Source organism: Lactuca virosa, chromosome 3, assembly GCF_052849685.1.
Source record: "Lactuca virosa cultivar CGN04683 chromosome 3, Lactuca_virosa_CGN04683_v6, whole genome shotgun sequence".
Classification (NCBI taxonomy): Eukaryota; Viridiplantae; Streptophyta; class Magnoliopsida; order Asterales; family Asteraceae; genus Lactuca; species Lactuca virosa.
Genome location: NC_136428.1, coordinates 34,913,243 through 34,931,061, shown reverse-complemented (window position 1 = coordinate 34,931,061; position 17,819 = coordinate 34,913,243).

Here is a 17,819-nt window from a genome sequence, read left to right as displayed (position 1 = left end):
AATCCAGATCTAGCAGGATACCAGAGACCGACAGATGAGGTTCGCCTCAGATAACGAAAAATGTTCTTAACTGCCACCATGTGAGGTTCTCTTGGATTGGCTTGAAACCTGGAACAATAACAAACAGAAAACATAATATCCGGTCTACTAGCTGTTAGATACGTAAGGGACCCTATCATTTGACGATATAGTGGTATGTCCACAGCAGGTTTTTCCAGAGATGGAGTTAACTTAGTGCCAAATGTCATAGGAACATTCACTTTTGAATCACCCTGCATTCCGAATTTCGTCAGTAAGTTCTTTGTATAGGCCTCCTGGTTGATAAATATGCCTTCTGGTCCCTGTCTAATATTCAAACCAAGGAAAAAATTAATTGGACCCATTGCGCTCATTTCAAATTTAGTCTCCATCAACTTCCTGAATTCAGCTGTTAAGCTAGGATTCGTGGAGCCGAAGATGATATCATCAACATAAATCTGAACAATCATTAGATGTTCGCCTTCCTTCTTACGAAAGAAGGTTGGGTCAACCGAACCTTGTTTAAATTTTGACATTTTCAAGAAGCGAGTTAGTGTTTCATACCAGGCCCTCGGTGCTTGCTTTAATCCATAGACAGCTTTATCTAGCACATAGCAATGATCAGGGTATTTTTCGTTCACAAAACCCGGCGGTTGCTCAACATAGACTGTTTCTTCTAATTCTCCATTCAAGAAAGCGCATTTGACGTCCATTTGGAAAACTTCGAAGTTTTTATGAGCAGCATATGCCAAAAAGATTCTAACTGATTCCAACCTAGCTACTGGAGCGAAGGTTTCCTCATAATCTATCCCTTCCTCTTGACAATAGCCTTTCACCACCAACCGAGCCTTGTTGCGAATGACATTCCCCTCTTTATCTAACTTGTTTCTGAAGACCCATTTCAAGCCAACCACAGAAGCATCCTTTGGGGTGGGAATCAGCCTCCAAACTCGGTTGCGTTCGAACTCATGAAGCTCATCCTGCATTTCCTGGACCCAATCGGAATGATCAAGTGCAGCATTTACGGTTTTCGGTTCAACCTTTGAAATGAACGAATTAAACATGCAAAATTCAACTTTTGAGAATAATGCAGTTTGTTTCGCTTTGAGTTGAGAACGAGTAAGAACTTTCTCAGAAGTTTCACCAATGATCTGTGCTTTGGGATGGTCTTTGGTCCATTTTGCTAACGGTGGATAGTTTGGATCATATGCTGGATTCAGTTCAGCCTCCACTTCTACTTCAAATTCTGATTGATCGGCATCACCTTCGACAGGTGTATCTTCTTTCTCCCCCTCGACAGGCGAAGTGTAACCTGAGGCAGCGTCAGAGTTAGTATTTCCTGTGGAAGTTGGTTTCTCCCCCTCAATTGAACTACTACTTGTTGATTTTGGATCTGTACTTTCCCCTTCACCCGGACCTTTATGTGTTGGGGAGGGAATTGGATTCTCCCCCTCAACCGAGACTTGGGTTGTCTTTGGTGCTGTCGAGCTCTCCCCCTTGAACATTGAATTATTGTTTGGAGAGTCAGTTGATGACGTAGCACCCTTAGGGTCACTTTCCATCTCTTTAGCAGCTTCGTCTATGACCTTTTTGAGATTATCGATTTTGTTATTTGCTGCTTTCGCCTCAGAGTGAATTGCTTTCTCCGGTTCATCAAATAGCCGAATGTATTCCTCGAATAAGTTGGATATTGGAACCGAGACTTGGCCAGATTCTGGGAATATTTCACCTAGGTCACTTTCAGTCCGCTGAACCTTCTTCATATAATTATCATCAAAGGTGACATAATAAGTCTCTTCAATCCTTTTGGAGCGTTTATTCAGCACTCTGTATGCTTTTGATGACAGAGAATAACCCAGAAATATACCTTCATCGGCTTTGACATCGAACTTGTTTCGGTTCTCCTTTGAATTGAAAATAAAGCATCTTGAACCGAAAATGTGGAAAAATTTAACATTCGGTTTCCTATTGTTTAAGATCTCATATGGAGTTAATGAGAATCTTTTATTGAGCAAGGACCGATTCTGAGTGTAACAGGCAGTGGCAATTGCATCAGCCCAGAAGTATAATGGTAGGGAAGCGAAACTGAGCAAGGTTCTGGCTGCCTCGCATAACGAACGGTTTCGTCTTTCAACAATCCCATTCTGTTGTGGTGTATAAGGGGCCGAAAAATTGTGAGTTATCCCCTTATCAGCCAGAAAATCCTCAAAATCCTTGTTCTTGAATTCCAGACCATTGTCACTTCTGATGTTCCTCACCGTCTTCCTCAGCTGTACTTCCACTTGCTTGATGAATGTCTTCAACTTGGGAGTTGCATCTGATTTCTGCTTAAGAAAGAAAACCCAAGTGAAGCGTGAAAAATCATCTACAATAACTAGAATGTACTTACTACCACCAATGCTCTCAATAGCCGAAGGTCCACACAAGTCAATGTGCAATAGTTCAAGAGCCTCAACTATCTTCGTATTTATGCGTGTGGGGTGGCTCTTTCTACTATGTTTGCCCATTTCACATGCAGCACATAAATGCTCTTTATCGAATTTGAGAAGGGGAAGGCCTCGAACGTGATCACCAAGCACCAATTTGTTGATGTCTTTGAAGTTTAGATGCGAGAGGCGTCGATGCCATAACCAGCTTTCATCGGTATTTGCCTTTGACAGCAGACAAATAGCTGGTGTACCTCGAATTGGGTTTAGATTCAGAGGGTACATTTCTCCCTTGCGTTCAGATTTCAGCAGAACCTTCTTGGATTGTTTTTCAATTATCTCAGACCCCTTATCATCAAATGATACCTTCAAACCTGTGCCCACAACTAATTGTGACACGCTGATGAGGTTGTGCTGCAATCCTTCTACATACGCTACTTTCCTAATTGAGAATTCGCCATTGGTTATCATGCCATACCCTTTGATTGTTCCATAGGAATTGTTTCCATACTTTACACACCCACCATCTTTGAGGGACCGAAACTCCCTCAGCTCTTCCTTCCTCCCTGTCATGTGACGCGAGCAGCCACTATCTATGTACCATTCATCATCGAACTGCTCGTCACTGATTACCTGCAGATTCAAGCGGATTTAGGAGCCCAAAGTTTCTTGGGTCCTGGTGAATCTTTCACAGAAAAAGGAATTACAGCAGAAATATCAACCAAATATGTTCTTTTTACTAAAGTGGTTTGATCTTTTCTTTTAATTGTATACACCTTGATTTTAGTTTTATTTTCTTTAATGTTCGGTGCATTGGTTGGTGTGTTGTTAGATGGTTTATGATTTTTCTTTTGACTTCTAGGGTTAGCTGATGATTTCTTATTACCCAACTCAGAGTTTGGTACTAGCTTTCCCTTTCCTTTCATGTCCTTCAATGAATTTGTTTTGCTTTGGGACTTGGAGGGACCGAAACTAGGTTTATGACCGAAACTTGGTTTAGGACCGAAACTGGGTTTAGGACCGAAACTGGGTTTAGGACCGAAACAGGACTTGGAATAGTAGGAGTTTGGACTGAAATTTTCCTTTAATTTCTCCTTTCCTTTTTCCATTGATCCTTTCTTGGGAGGCTCATAGTTGGAGTTTTGAGAATTCCAGTGCCTTTTTCGTTCATTTAGATTCTTAGCATATCTTTGATTTCTCAAGCGTTTCTGCTCAGCATGCTCCCTCTGAGATTTGTGGATATTGAAGCTGGCATTTGGCCTCTCCTTTTGAGTTTCGGTTGTCTTGTCGGACAATTTTGATTCTTCACCTTTCTTGGTTAGAACTTTCGGTTCTTCAACCCTCTTGGGTAGAACTTTTGGTTCTTCCATTGTTTTGATTGGAGCTTTCGGTTCTTCCATTGGTTCCTCAGGAATTTCTTTGGTTCCACTTGTGCTTGGTTTGTCGAAATTTGAGGGTGTGTTGATGGGTTCAGCAATGTATCTTCCTCTAACCCTCCATGTAGTCTTCTCAGATAGACCCACGGTTTCGTCTGCGTTGTCAATGGGGGCAGACCAGAAGTAGTCTTCGCACCCTTCAGCATTATCTTTATCGACCAAGATCCTTAACTCTGCAGTTTGCTTTGGAGTGACACCTGTAACTGCGTATATCTGATTTGGCACAGTCTGAACCTTTTGATAGACCATGGCCTTTTCCTTGAGTTTCTGTTTCTGATCTTTTGACAGACAAGCGAATTCAACCGAGTTTTCTGATATTAATGGTTTTTCATTCTCGGTTTCATTCCTCATAAACTCAGAGCAGTCAACTTCGTCCTCTACTGAGATTACACTCATCTTGCTTTCCTCATCAAATTCAGACGTATTACCTAAGTCTATTTTATTTTCATCGACAAGTTTGGCGTTTGAACGATCAAATGTTTGAATAGTTTCAGATTTAATTTTTAGCCTATCATTTTCATCTAAGATATCTTTTAGCATACTTTTGTGTTCCTTAGAATCAATGAAGGATTCTATTTTGTCCAGACCAAGCCTATAAGACATGGATGTCTCTTCGGAGGACACTTCTGATTCACATTCTGCTATGATCTCATCTTCCTTAAATTCAAGAAAGGGAAATATCATCTTATGAATTTTCTTTCCAATTTCACAACTTAAATGTAATTGAGCAATATTAGTATATAAACGCTTAGCTATTAAACAAAAAATATTTCTTTGTTTTAAAAACTTTAAATTGTCTCTTTGCAAATAAATACTTTCGTCCCTAGCTCTAACTAACTCTGCTTCCTTCAGCTCAATCCACATTCTTCTTTCCTCACTTTTTGAAGACACCCTGCTGAGTTGGTCAGTTAGGTTAGAATTCGCTAAGCGAGTTTGCATGAGGCTGCTACTTAGGTTAGAAAATTTAAAGTTTAATTCATTTAATTCTTCTACATAATCTGTTTTTGGAATTTTAAGAGATTCAAGAATAGATTGTACCTTTTTGATCAGCCGATCGCAGTCGTTGATCTTCTCACTCACTGGTTTGGCTGCAAAACACTTGTTCTCGGTCAGGTTCGGTTCCTTATCTGCACTTTCGGTTGATGGCCCAGCAGTGACAATTAAACACCTTCCAGCCGAACCTTCTTCTTTTGCCACAAAAGCCTTTCCATGAGTGGGCCTTCTAACCTCTTCATCTTCAGAGTCAGTTGACCACACTTCTACGCCACCGAACTCATCTTCCCCAACATTCTCCTGTACAATCAAGGCATTCATTGAGCTGTTAGTCGCCTTCTTCTTCTTGACTTCTTCTAACTTGCGCATATAGTACGCCTCATCATCTTCACCCTCTCTCTTCTCAGCCATTTTTCTTAACATGCAATCTTTGGCAAAATGGTTCTTGCCGTGACAGTAATTGCAGTCGTATCCAGAGTTTCCTGCAAGCTTACTCTCCTTCTTTTCATCATTCTTTTGAGAGAAGTTCTTTGCTTCATCTTTCACCTTCTCTGAGCTGTAACTTCCCTGCCAGTTTCGGTTCTTGTTGACGGGGAATTTTCTTCTTGCAAACTTCTTCGGATTGGATATCATCAGAGCATATTCCTCGCTAGTCAGATCACACTCAGACATATCAGTCTCTTCTTCATCTTCTGGGATACTTTTGCCTTTTGAGACAAGAGCCAGAGATCCCATGCCAGAAACAACTTTCGCTTCTTTGGTTACCACACTTTCATGGGACTTGAGTATTCCCACCAGTTTCGCCAGGGAATAGGATTTGAACTGTTCATGTGCTTTCACAGTTGATACAACAGCCATCCATTCTGGTCTCAGCCCGTTCATAAAAGTTACTTTCTGCTCAATTAACTTCCTCTCTATACCATGCTTGATCATCTTACTCAGAAGATGATTGAACCGATCAAAAGTCTGTATGAGCTTCTCTTCAGATTTCTGTTCAAAGACTCCAAATTCTGACAGCAGCAGAGTTTGAATGGAGTGTTCCAAATCTTCATCAGTCGAATAGAGTTCTTTCAACCTATCCCAGATTTCTTTGGCCGTTGTGCATGAACCAACCAACCGAAAGGTGTCAGATTGCAAGGCGAATCTGATCATCCTCATAGCCTTCACATTACATAGCAGCTTATCTTTCTCATCCTGTGGCATCTTCTCTACATCCGTCACCAGCTTGTTATAGTCCTTTTGGGACTTGACAGTTGTGTTTGTTGCTGAATGAACAAATGGCCCAAGTGTGATTGCTTCCCAGATAAGATAGCCATTATCTTCAGATCCAACCACGTAGTCTTCGAAGTGATGAGCCCATACTTCGTAGTCTTGAGTGTAAAGAATGGGTATTCTGGTCGTGGATCCAATGCTGTTTGAAATGTTGATTGGGTTCGTTTGTGAATCTTCGTGAGACATGGTGGGCTGCTAGAATCAAACCTGTAAACTAGAGATTAGGGTTTTATCTAAACCAGAGTAGCCGTCGATATGAAGAAGACGACTTCTATTTGTACGATAAAAGCAGAAACCCTAAAGTATTCTGAATACAGAAGGAATGTGTATTGATCACACAGTCTCCTGCTCTGATACCAATTGTTAGAACTAAGTTCTCTTAGGATCGTATGATTCTATGCAAGCTAATGATTGAGAATGTAATAAAGAACACAAGAATGGCACTGAATATGTCGTATGATTAACACTTCAACACCTCAGAAGAGCTCGATGAAGAACTTCGACTGTAGAGGTGTTTAGGGTTACAATAATAAACGTAATTATCGAGTCTTTAATACGCATACATGCATGCATATTTATAGTAAAACCCTATTAACTAATCTAGATAATCACGGATGGACAGGCCCAATCCGGATACAAAACTTAAGGTCCAAGACGCAACACAAATGGACTCAACAGTTACAAGTTGATATCAGACCTTGGTTTGAGGGATTCAGGTACACTCTCGGGTTTGTCTGGACTAAAACTGAGGATTTCTAAAAAAAATTAAAAGAAAATGATTTTCTAAAAAGGTTTCTAAGAAAAAGGGGTACGATGCATGCAATCACCCGAGCTCAAGTAAGTATTTCCAAAATACACATGCATGTGTTATGCTTATTGTTCTGCTATGAGTATATGAGAATTGTGTGCTATATTAGGGCTAAGTATCTGCTCAGGATTGCATGATAGAATGCTAACAAAGATGCATGTATATGCCTGTTGGTTAGGCTTTTAGAACTGCATGCTAGTATGGATTTCAGATTGTTGGATTGAATGACCTGATTAAGTGAGGCACTAGTTAGATTACTAGATACTTGAATGTTGATTGCTTTGTTGTTTTAGGGACCTTCAATAATATTAACTAACTGTTAATCGAATACATTAGGTTACATGTTGCGGGGATTAGATAATTTTAGAAGGTTAGGTTTAACTCTCTTGCACAGCTCTTGTTTGAGTCCAATTGTTGTAGTATGAGACCTTTCTATCGAAGAATTATCTAGTGCCTGAAGCATGTAATTGTATTCGTGAGGTAGTTAGAAGGTATTAGATGAAGTCTCTTTTGCAGCTGATGGCGGAGAGTGGTGTGAAGGGAACGCTAGGACATACTAGGAAGAATATTAGAATGTGCTTGTATGAGCATTCTCGGGAGAGGGATCCTAGAAGGAGTAACTAGGAGGATTAGAAGTGCGTACTCATTTAAGGGCGGGTATTTATGGTTGGATCGAACGGTAATGGACATGAGTAGTTACTTAGAGGATCTGAAACGATTCTTACGGAAAGTACGTATAGGTGTGGAAGGTAGTATTAGGCCCGTACTACTGAAAGCATGGGATCTGTACTCGAATCAAGGAAATTTTCGGGGATTCTAAGGAAATGGTTGGGGGTAGATAGCATAGTTTGTCACCATGATTCATTTCATTGTGTTCCCATCTTTATCGTCCTTTCGGTTTTGGTTATTCGGGAGGAATGGGTCTGGTGATTTTTTGGGCCTTAGTGGCCATGTCAGTATGGGTCTGAATGGTTCAGACCTAGGTGAGTTAGTTGATTTTGGAGGTGTCAAGGGCCTTGCTCAAGGTAGTGAAAGTTAAGTTGTGGGACTCAAGAAGGAAGTGATTGTGACGATCGGCTCGAGGATTGCAACCGGAGGCTAAGTGATTGGCAGATGGATTGGGATGTCACCATTTACTACGGGGGCTTATGTTCATCTAGTTTTTCATGTTTGGAGGAAAGAGAGGGAAGACATGTGATTTTCATAGTTGGGATGTAGACCCATCATGGGGCTAGATGGTTGCGGTTTTTGGCGGCAAGTATGGCAGTGTAGGAATACACAAGAGGATTCTTGTGGTATGATTTCCTTGAGATGAGATCAAGGGTTTAATTTCTTTGAATTTAGTTAGGTCAAGTTCTAGTTGATTGTTTTAGGTGATCAAGGGAGGTGAATTGGGAACGAAAACTTTTATTGTCTCTGATGTACCCGGACTAAAAAAATGATGCTTCTTGTATTTATGAATAATGCTCACAATGAATTCTTTGTTGGGGATTTATAGGTAGGGTGTATGGTAGTCTATTTGTTTCTAGATAAAGAATCGATGCTATGAATAAACTGTCAAAAATACTGCTATTGCATCTGCAAGGGATTCTTGATGTTAGAGGTGGTTATGATTGAGGAATTTTTAAGGTCTCCATCTCAAATTCGCAATCTCTTTGGTTCTGCTTGGTCTTTATCTAGAAGATCATCTTGTGTTGTGTTATATATTCCAAGGGCCAGGGATGCTAGGTATCAGGTTGAGCCGGTTTGAGATTTGGTCTGTTTACAATGCCATTTGGTGGTAGTTCGAACCCTAGTGGGGGAGAATTGGGTATTCTGCTTGGAGGATCATCGATATGTTTGAGTTTATGGTTTCAACATAATAGGTCACAGCTATGTGCGGTTCAGGTATGCGAGATTTTGATTCAATATTTGGTGAAAACGGGGTGCAGGGCAAGTTTCCATCAGATGTATACGCTCAGAAATACATGAGTTATCTTTACGGCTAGAAGATGTTGGACAAGGAGCTCATTGTATCAAGTGGTGTCTTTGAGAATCACTGATGCTTAGGTCATGGGGCGTTTGGGTCGCTCAGGTTGAGTATCGGTTGTTGAGGAATTTGTTAGCTCGTTGTATAGATTGCTATCTATAGTCTAGGATGAGAAGTTGATGAGCTATCAATCAACTTCAGAGTTTGGTATGTGTAGTTCCACATGGGATTTTTTCAGTAGTGTATTGGATCAGTGGATTAGTTTTCAATGCATTCTCGATCGTGGGCCATTTTGTTCATCGTCAAGATCTGAGGTTTTCAAATGTTTTGAGTTGTATCATTGGAAGTTCAAGGGATACGTCAACCTATCGTCAAAATCTATACATTGTATCTTTTTGGTTTATGGATATGATTACCCTCAATTGTTGGTTATGGAAGTATTGTTCATAGTAGGCTCTGGTTTGGCAGTTGTCATTGGTTATTTGGATTTTGGTTGTCGGAGCGGTACTGTTTACTTTTCAAGTGTGGCTTTGGATATGCACGGAATCCAATTTTGGCATGTCGTGTCGACAAGGTTCGTATTTGAATTGATCTTAACAGGGTTTTAGCAACATTTTTGGATAAATTCGTTTTATCGAGTTAGTTGCGTGTTGGTGGAATCTGTTTAGTTTCATTCAAGGGGTATAACCTTGTTTCAAACATTTATGAGGATGTTTATGTTAATGATTGAGGTTCGTCATTTCGTTAGATCTACTGGTTCTTCACCCTTTGGGTAAGGTCGCGAGGAAAAAGGAATGCAGTAGATCTAGGGTTGGTTTTGGGTTCTCTTGAGGGTGTGTATTGTAGTAATTTCATTAGATATTGTCGGGAGGGGTGTATATGGAATGAACAAGATAACAAAGGAGCACATGCTTCGAATTATAGGCATGGGTCTTTTGGGGTTAAAGCCTTTGAGTTAGAACTGTTGGGTTTTGAGCATTCTAACACACCTATGGTGTACATGCAACCCTAAATACCTTGGATCTATGTTTTCTCTATTATACATGCAAATATCAATTTTCCAAGGTATTTTTCTAACTAGCATAATATAAAGTACATGTAATATAAAATCTAGTAGAATTACATACCTCTTTGTTGGTGCTTGATTCCATGGAGCTCAAGAGCCTAGTGCCCCAAATGTGACACCTCAAATGGTTCACACAACACCATGAACATTTGGAATAACCATAAGAGAAGATATGAGTTCATAGAAATTAGCTTGCCCTCTCATTATTATGCACTAGTGCCAATTTCACCAACCAATGGGGTCTTTATATAGTGTGCACATTAGGGTTACACCATGTAACCCATGACTTTACCCATTCCTTATGCTCCATGGGTTTTAACCTCCATGGAGTATCCATGGGCCACCACATGGGTTAAACCCAACATAAGGAATCATGGATCATAAGCCCACATATATAAGAATCAATGATTTACACAATCAATCCCCATATATTTAATTAGTCTCTTTTTTATCACTAAATTAATTCCAAATTAATTCTTGATCAATACTAATTAAATAATATGATTTCATATTAATATATTAGAACTTATAATATATTAATATGTCACAAATATCTTCTTCTCATTAAAAGGTCTACCCAAATGTTCCGATGCCATGCAACCCAAATGGACCATGCCGGGTCGGGTCAAGTATATACCAATTATAGTTGTGGACTTAGACACTAATCCAACAGTCTTCCACTTGGATAAGTCTAATAACTATTATTGCAAGTACGCCTTCACAACCCGACCAGCAATCGTAGCTCTTAAAAGCTGCTGCTGAACTCTGAACAAATCAATGACGCGTCCATTAGATAAGTGATCATATATTCCTCCATTCTAGATATCATATGGACTGAGACATGGATTATAATCATTCTCTCTGTCCATTTGTTGTTTCCCGATTTCTGATTTATGACGTCTGACTAATTGAACAAATCAAATTAGTCCAGGCCCGGCCGAGCACTTACGTTTTGTCATCACTAAATCATCGAGGGGCCCACAGATATCTCTTTTATCCCTTTGAGGGTAAAAGGAATGGATAAACTTCGACTCATATGCTTGTACTGACTACTTGTTGAATCATACACAAAGGCACGTTTTATAACATCGAGTTACCAATGCATTTTCGTGCAATCAATGTATAACCAACTCATAGTCAACAACTCATATCTCTAGGTTTGAAGAATATAAGATATTATCGTCTCATGATTCACTCGTGATAAAATCCATGAAGTGATTCAAATGAGCGTGGGTTGAATCCAATACTCAGAACTTATGAGAACTCATGAATGTTGTAGCAACCACTGCTATGTCTAATGCACATTAGACAGATCATACAAGCCAAATTCATGACAGTCTTGATTCATATCTACTTCCAACATATGACCGACTGTGGATGGTTTGAATAACTTAGTCATTCGGGAAGAATGACCTAGTTATTCTGGAAGTCAAAACATGCAAAGTGAAACACAAGAATAATACTAATCCTATATGGCCCCAACACTTTGAGTGTAAATAAAAACACCTTTTATCTAAGCACCATATTGATTACTCATTATTCATGTTTCGATTAATCAACTCAATACTTGAATTGAAACAATAGTCATGCCATGCTCCAAGCATGCACACTATGTTCGTCCAAACAATAGCTATGCCATACTCCAAGTATGCACACTATGTTTACATGTGGTCCTCTTTTTGTGAAACAGATCGATTGACAGCATTTCAATGATGCTCATTTCACAATCCCAAATCCTTTACAATAAATGTAAGAACACCAAATTCTTGTCATTTACCGTAATCTTGTTAGATTATAAACTTATATGCAATGATCCTCTTGTAATGAATATGCACACAAGTCACAAAGACTTGGCAACAGACATTACAAGGTATTCCAATGGAGATCAATTCCATGGAAACGAAGTCTCAAATTCAAAGTACATTCCTTTGAACATCCTTCTTGCATTAAGTTCTCTAATCTTACACAGATTCAAAGAATAACTTCCACCTATGGAAACAATTCCATATTACCATTTTGGCCATCACTTCTGAACAAGAGTTGCCTTTTTTCAAAATATGTCGATATGGTCCTTACTCTATACTTCTAATTGTCCATGAGCAACCAATCTTTTAGTAAACCTCAGATTGTCCTCGACAATTTGCTTAATCATTTTAGTCATTTCCAGTTCTATTCCTTTTCCATTTTAATGCCTTAGGCATTTGGAAAATTTAGAATGGATTATAGCACATGTAATCGAACCCATACCCGAAGCATATAGGACACGATTCATGCTATAAATTTTTATTTGCCATATTCTCACAATTCGAACTATGAAGAGGTATGCCGTAATCATAATCGAATTTTGAGAACGCACCATATATAGAATTTCCTTATGTTGAACCATTCCAACATAACATTCTTATATATCCTTGACTAAAGTAGATTAAAATCTCAATCTAAGCTTGTAGAATTGGAATGAAGTATAAAATCCTCTCCCTTAATTATAGGAAAACAACTTTTAAAAGTGAATTGAAACTTTTGTTTTCTATAATTAACATTGCTAACTTGCAACATAATCATCATGCTCCCACTAGCATAATGATTATTATCTTACTAGCATAACACTTATGCTCCCACTAGCTTTGACATGTACTCAGAAATCAGCTGGACTTCTAGAAAAACAATACTTTATTGACTTTCTTACCAAAGTTCAGATTCCTGATACGAGATGCTTTGATAAGACTTTATCAAAATCATACACCTTTCCTTAGATAGCTCACATGTTTGTCTAGACCTTTTGCCATTCTCACTAGTTAGTGTGCCGGTTAACCACACACGCTCCACTAACGACATGAGAATGCAAATATCACAACTGCTATCTACTTAAAATCCATTTAGTGAAAGCGTTTCCTCACCATCATTTTCATGAATCGAAGAGAAACCTTATGACACTTAGATTTTTATGGTGTAAGTGTTCCTATCCATGTGAATTTGTCATAACCATAATCACAAGACAAGGTTAGTGGCAAATCCAAACACATATGGACTGAACTTGTTCAATCTTAATTTCTTGCCACCCGGCAGCACAAGGGCCTACCATTGCTTCCAGGTTGTTATGCAAACATTTGAGAACTCATAGAACTCATAAGCATAGTCAACTTTTAACTGGAATAGACACAGAAATAAGAATATGTCAACACGATAGGTTACAAACCTCAAGTCGTGGGCTAGTGATTAACAAAACTCTTGATTAGTTCTTGAAACTATTTCAGGATCTTTTAAACTCCCACTGTCCTCTTGACATATAAGACTCTCTTACCCAATATTCAGGTGATAGTGCGGATTCTTTTACAAACACTTCACACAATTGGTCTTAGTTGGTCTTTGTCTTATCCAAAACATCACAACTTACCAATCTCAAATGTACAAGAACAGGAAACATCTTACTTCTACATTTGACAAGTGTTAAAAACTTTCTAAAGACTATGTCACTCAAGTTACAATCTTGGAGTATAACTCCAGGATTTGTTGTTGGAACGAAGTATGATTTATCTTTTGATTTAACCATTTCAACAATTCACGATTCCTCTCCTTAGGCAAACAAATGCACTAAGGTGTCCTTAGAGGATCAATTGTGATATGATTCCATAATCACTAAGATAATCATAAAACAAGATACACAAGTACTCTCTCATCTCTTCAGATTGGAGAAACTTTTATCTTTCTGCCTTATTTGATTCTTCTTATTCATTCTGTCATATATTGAAACTTTTCCAATGTTTCAGCATTACACTTAAACTTGTAAGCATAATCATATTTACTAAACTTTAGTAAATCATAACGAATAATCTTATCAACCTTTGTGGTGGACCTGACTAGTGCACAACCTAATGTACCCGATCCTTTAGTCCTTCGCTTGACTCACATGCGAATGTGAACAAGGAATTAGTCTTAATTTACCAAAGATGAAAAATCTCATTCATCACACAATACAACTTGCATGATTCCAAGTTTCTATCCAACTGAAATTTGGGTGATGAGAATCTTTCCTTATTTGATAAATTATGACACTACCACAAACGAAAGAATCAAATTCATTTTCCAATATTGCTTATCGATGGAAACATATAAACAACAATTTTTCATAAATGCCTTTGTAAGGATACTTAAAATAAATAAAATCAAAACTTTTCTTTTATTTTAAAACTTGCGGAAAAACTTATCCTTACAATGCAAATTCATATGAAAACTTTGTTGTTATCTATTCCTAAGCAATATCTCATAACTCTTATGCAGTGGCTCAAAATTCTGGTCATCGAACCATGCGATCAGAATCAGCACACTTTTTCTTTAAGCTTCCTTTGATTCTTCAAAAAACATCAAAATGTAATTACATTACATCATGTATTAAGAATCTCCAAAAGAGACTTAATAGAGTTAGATAACGGACTTTACCTGAAGTAGAGTCAAACTTTTGACTTTACCATCCTTATGAGGTTTCAGGTAAATTCGGCAGCTTCGCAACCAATGCCCCTTTCCTTTGGCAATAGGCACATATGGACTCTTTGGGAATGGTACATGGGACTATCTCAGACTTAGCCTTTCTCTTTACCATTTGGTCAACCGAGTTGACTATGGCCGATCCCTTTCCATTGGGAAGAGAAAGTTTTTCTGGATTTCCAGTGTCACCATTGTCAATGTCCATGAAGTTTTGGGAAGTCGATCTTCTAATCAAATTTGCTTTACCACCGTTCCAAATCATTGTTGATTCAGCAGCACCAAGCAAATAGATAAGATCATTAAAGGGTCATGTCGTGATCTGTCATCAGGGAGTGACTGAAGAACCAAGTCAACAGCCAGCTACCTCGAGACTTCGACACCCGACTCTCCCGGCTTGTCAATATGTGACTTAATCTCCAAGACCTAAGCACATATAGACTTTGTTTGCCAATAGGGATTGAGTGACTTAGAACTTATCAAGTCTTGAAACTTGTGGGATAGGGAGATTTATTGGAGGAGGTGGAGGAAGTGAAGTATGATTTCCAGTCCCACTAATGCACAACAAAGGGATTGATCTTTCACCTTGATTGCCATTTGGGATATCATCTTCATTAGGATAACTTGTTCCTAAAGATTTGGGAAGACCATAGTTGTCTGAAAGAGACATATATAAGGGAGAAATTCAAGTTAGTTGATTTAAAGTCCTTAATATAACACCCAATATGAAATATTAAGGCTAGGACCCAACAACCTATTTATAACTGGAAGAGGGATGCCGTAATCCAAGTTATAAAATAGTTGAAGGTAGGTAAATGACGATTTACCAATTTCCACCATGAAAAACGAAATATAATTAAGTTTTAATTGGATTTGAAACTCCTAGATCTTTTGAGACACATTGAACTTTCAATGGCATGTTTGAATCTCGATTGTGCCCTCTCAAGTTTGTGACTGGGATGCTGAGGATCACAAACAAGGTGTGAATAACCATGCAAATTGACTTGGTACCCTTAACTTTATCACCTAATCGATGTGCCGGTTAACCACACACGCTCCACCGATCTATAATAAAGTCAAGTTACCCTTTGCCACTCTTACTAGTCCTTATTAGTGTGCCGGTTAACCACACACGCTCCACTAATGACTTGGTAAGGTACAAAGTGTAATTTCATGGGTTAGCACCTTTTCACATTTTCCTAAGTAACTAAGATTGGGAATGTATAAGTGTTTAGTTACTTAGTATTTATCATTATACTTTTAATGAAGGGAGAATTATAGTCCTTTCCTACCCGTTCGGCTAACGACCCTCCACCAGTCAAGGAAGCGGTGGGTGAGAGTGGACACCCATTAAACTGCCATTTTATAGGCAGTAACCTTATACCCCCCTTATAGACCGGCTTCATGAATGAGGCCTACTGACGGTAAGATTGACTTTATCTTATACATATCTATATAATTAAAATTATAATAATAGTATAAGGGTGTATTTTAAACATTTAAAATACTTGGTGGTTTAATCTATTAATTAAACTATACTCTTAATTTAATTAAACTTAAACCATGTCTTTATGGAATTATTAACTCTTTTAATTAAACACTTTAACTAATTTAATGAAGTCCATAAAATTTGAATTTTAACTTTTAAAATTGTAGAGTTTGGAATTAAAGCATTAATGTGTGTGAGACTTTACAAATTCCAAAACTTGAGGGCAAGTTTTGAAACTATTCAAAACCTTTCATTTCATAACTTATGAGTTTAATGGTTCATTAAAATGAAGACTCTTCATTTTTATGTAACCTCTTATTCTTTAATAACACTTTTAAAGAAGTGACTCTTAAACATCCATAACTTGAGGACAAGTTATGGAGTCATAAAATAGTTTAATGAAAAAAAACTCTTCATTTTTGTGTAACCTATGGCACTTTTATGAGTTTTAAGATTCATAAATGTGACCTTTTATGTGACTTGAAGAAAAGTTACAAAAACACCTTTTATGAACTTCTTTTAGATTAATATGGACTGAAATCAACTTAACAAATAATATTTTTCATCAATCTAAATTAACTCATAAAACAAGGTAACACAAAAAAACTTTTCATGTTCCATAACTTAAGAACAAGTTATGGAATTTTAAAACATTAAGACTAAGTTTTGTAACTCCATAAAAAACTTTGAATCAATTTTTTTTTAAAACCTTTTCATATCCATAACTTATGGAGGTTTCAAAAAACTCTTTAGATCAAACTTTTAAAAATAATAAAATAATCATATCATTTTATCTTTTACTAAATTTGACCTAATTCAACTCATGTAGTAAAGTGACTCAAATTTTAAAAATAATTTGTTTTTCATAAAATCAAGTAATTATCTTAAAATATGACAAACTTCATGTTTTTTTTTTCTTCAACTTGAAAAAAAATACATTTGCATCAAATATAATAGAAAACAACCCATGGCTCTGATATCACTGTTGGGTTTTGAGCATTCTAACACACCTATGGTGTACATGCAACCCTAAATACCTTGGATGTATGTTTTCTCTATTATACATGCAAATATCAATTTTCCAAGGTATTGTTCTAACTAGCATAATATAAAGTACATGTAATATAAAATCTAGTAGAATTACATACCTCTTTGTTGGTGCTTGATTCCATGGAGCTCAAGAGCCTAGTGCCCCAAATGTGACACCTCAAATGGTTCACACAACACCATGAACATTTGGAATAACCATAAGAGAAGATATGAGTTCAAAGACTCCAAATTCTGACAGCAGCAGAGTTTGAATGGAGTGTTCCAAATCTTCATCAGTCGAATAGAGTTCTTTCAACCTATCCCAGATTTCTTTGGCCGTTGTGCATGAACCAACCAACCGAAAGGTGTCAGATTGCAAGGCGAATCTGATCATCCTCATAGCCTTCACATTACATAGCAGCTTATCTTTCTCATCCTGTGGCATCTTCTCTACATCCGTCACCAGCTTGTTATAGTCCTTTTGGGACTTGACAGTTGTGTTTGTTGCTGAATGAACAAATGGCCCAAGTGTGATTGCTTCCCAGATAAGATAGCCATTATCTTCATATCCAACCACGTAGTCTTCGAAGTGATGAGCCCATACTTCGTAGTCTTGAGTGTAAAGAATGGGTATTCTGGTCGTGGATCCAATGCTGTTTGAAATGTTGATTGGGTTCGTTTGTGAATCTTCGTGAGACATGGTGGGCTGCTAGAATCAAACCTGTAAACTAGAGATTAGGGTTTTATCTAAACCAGAGTAGCCGTCGATATGAAGAAGACGACTTCTATTTGTACGATAAAAGCAGAAACCCTAAAGTATTCTGAATACAGAAG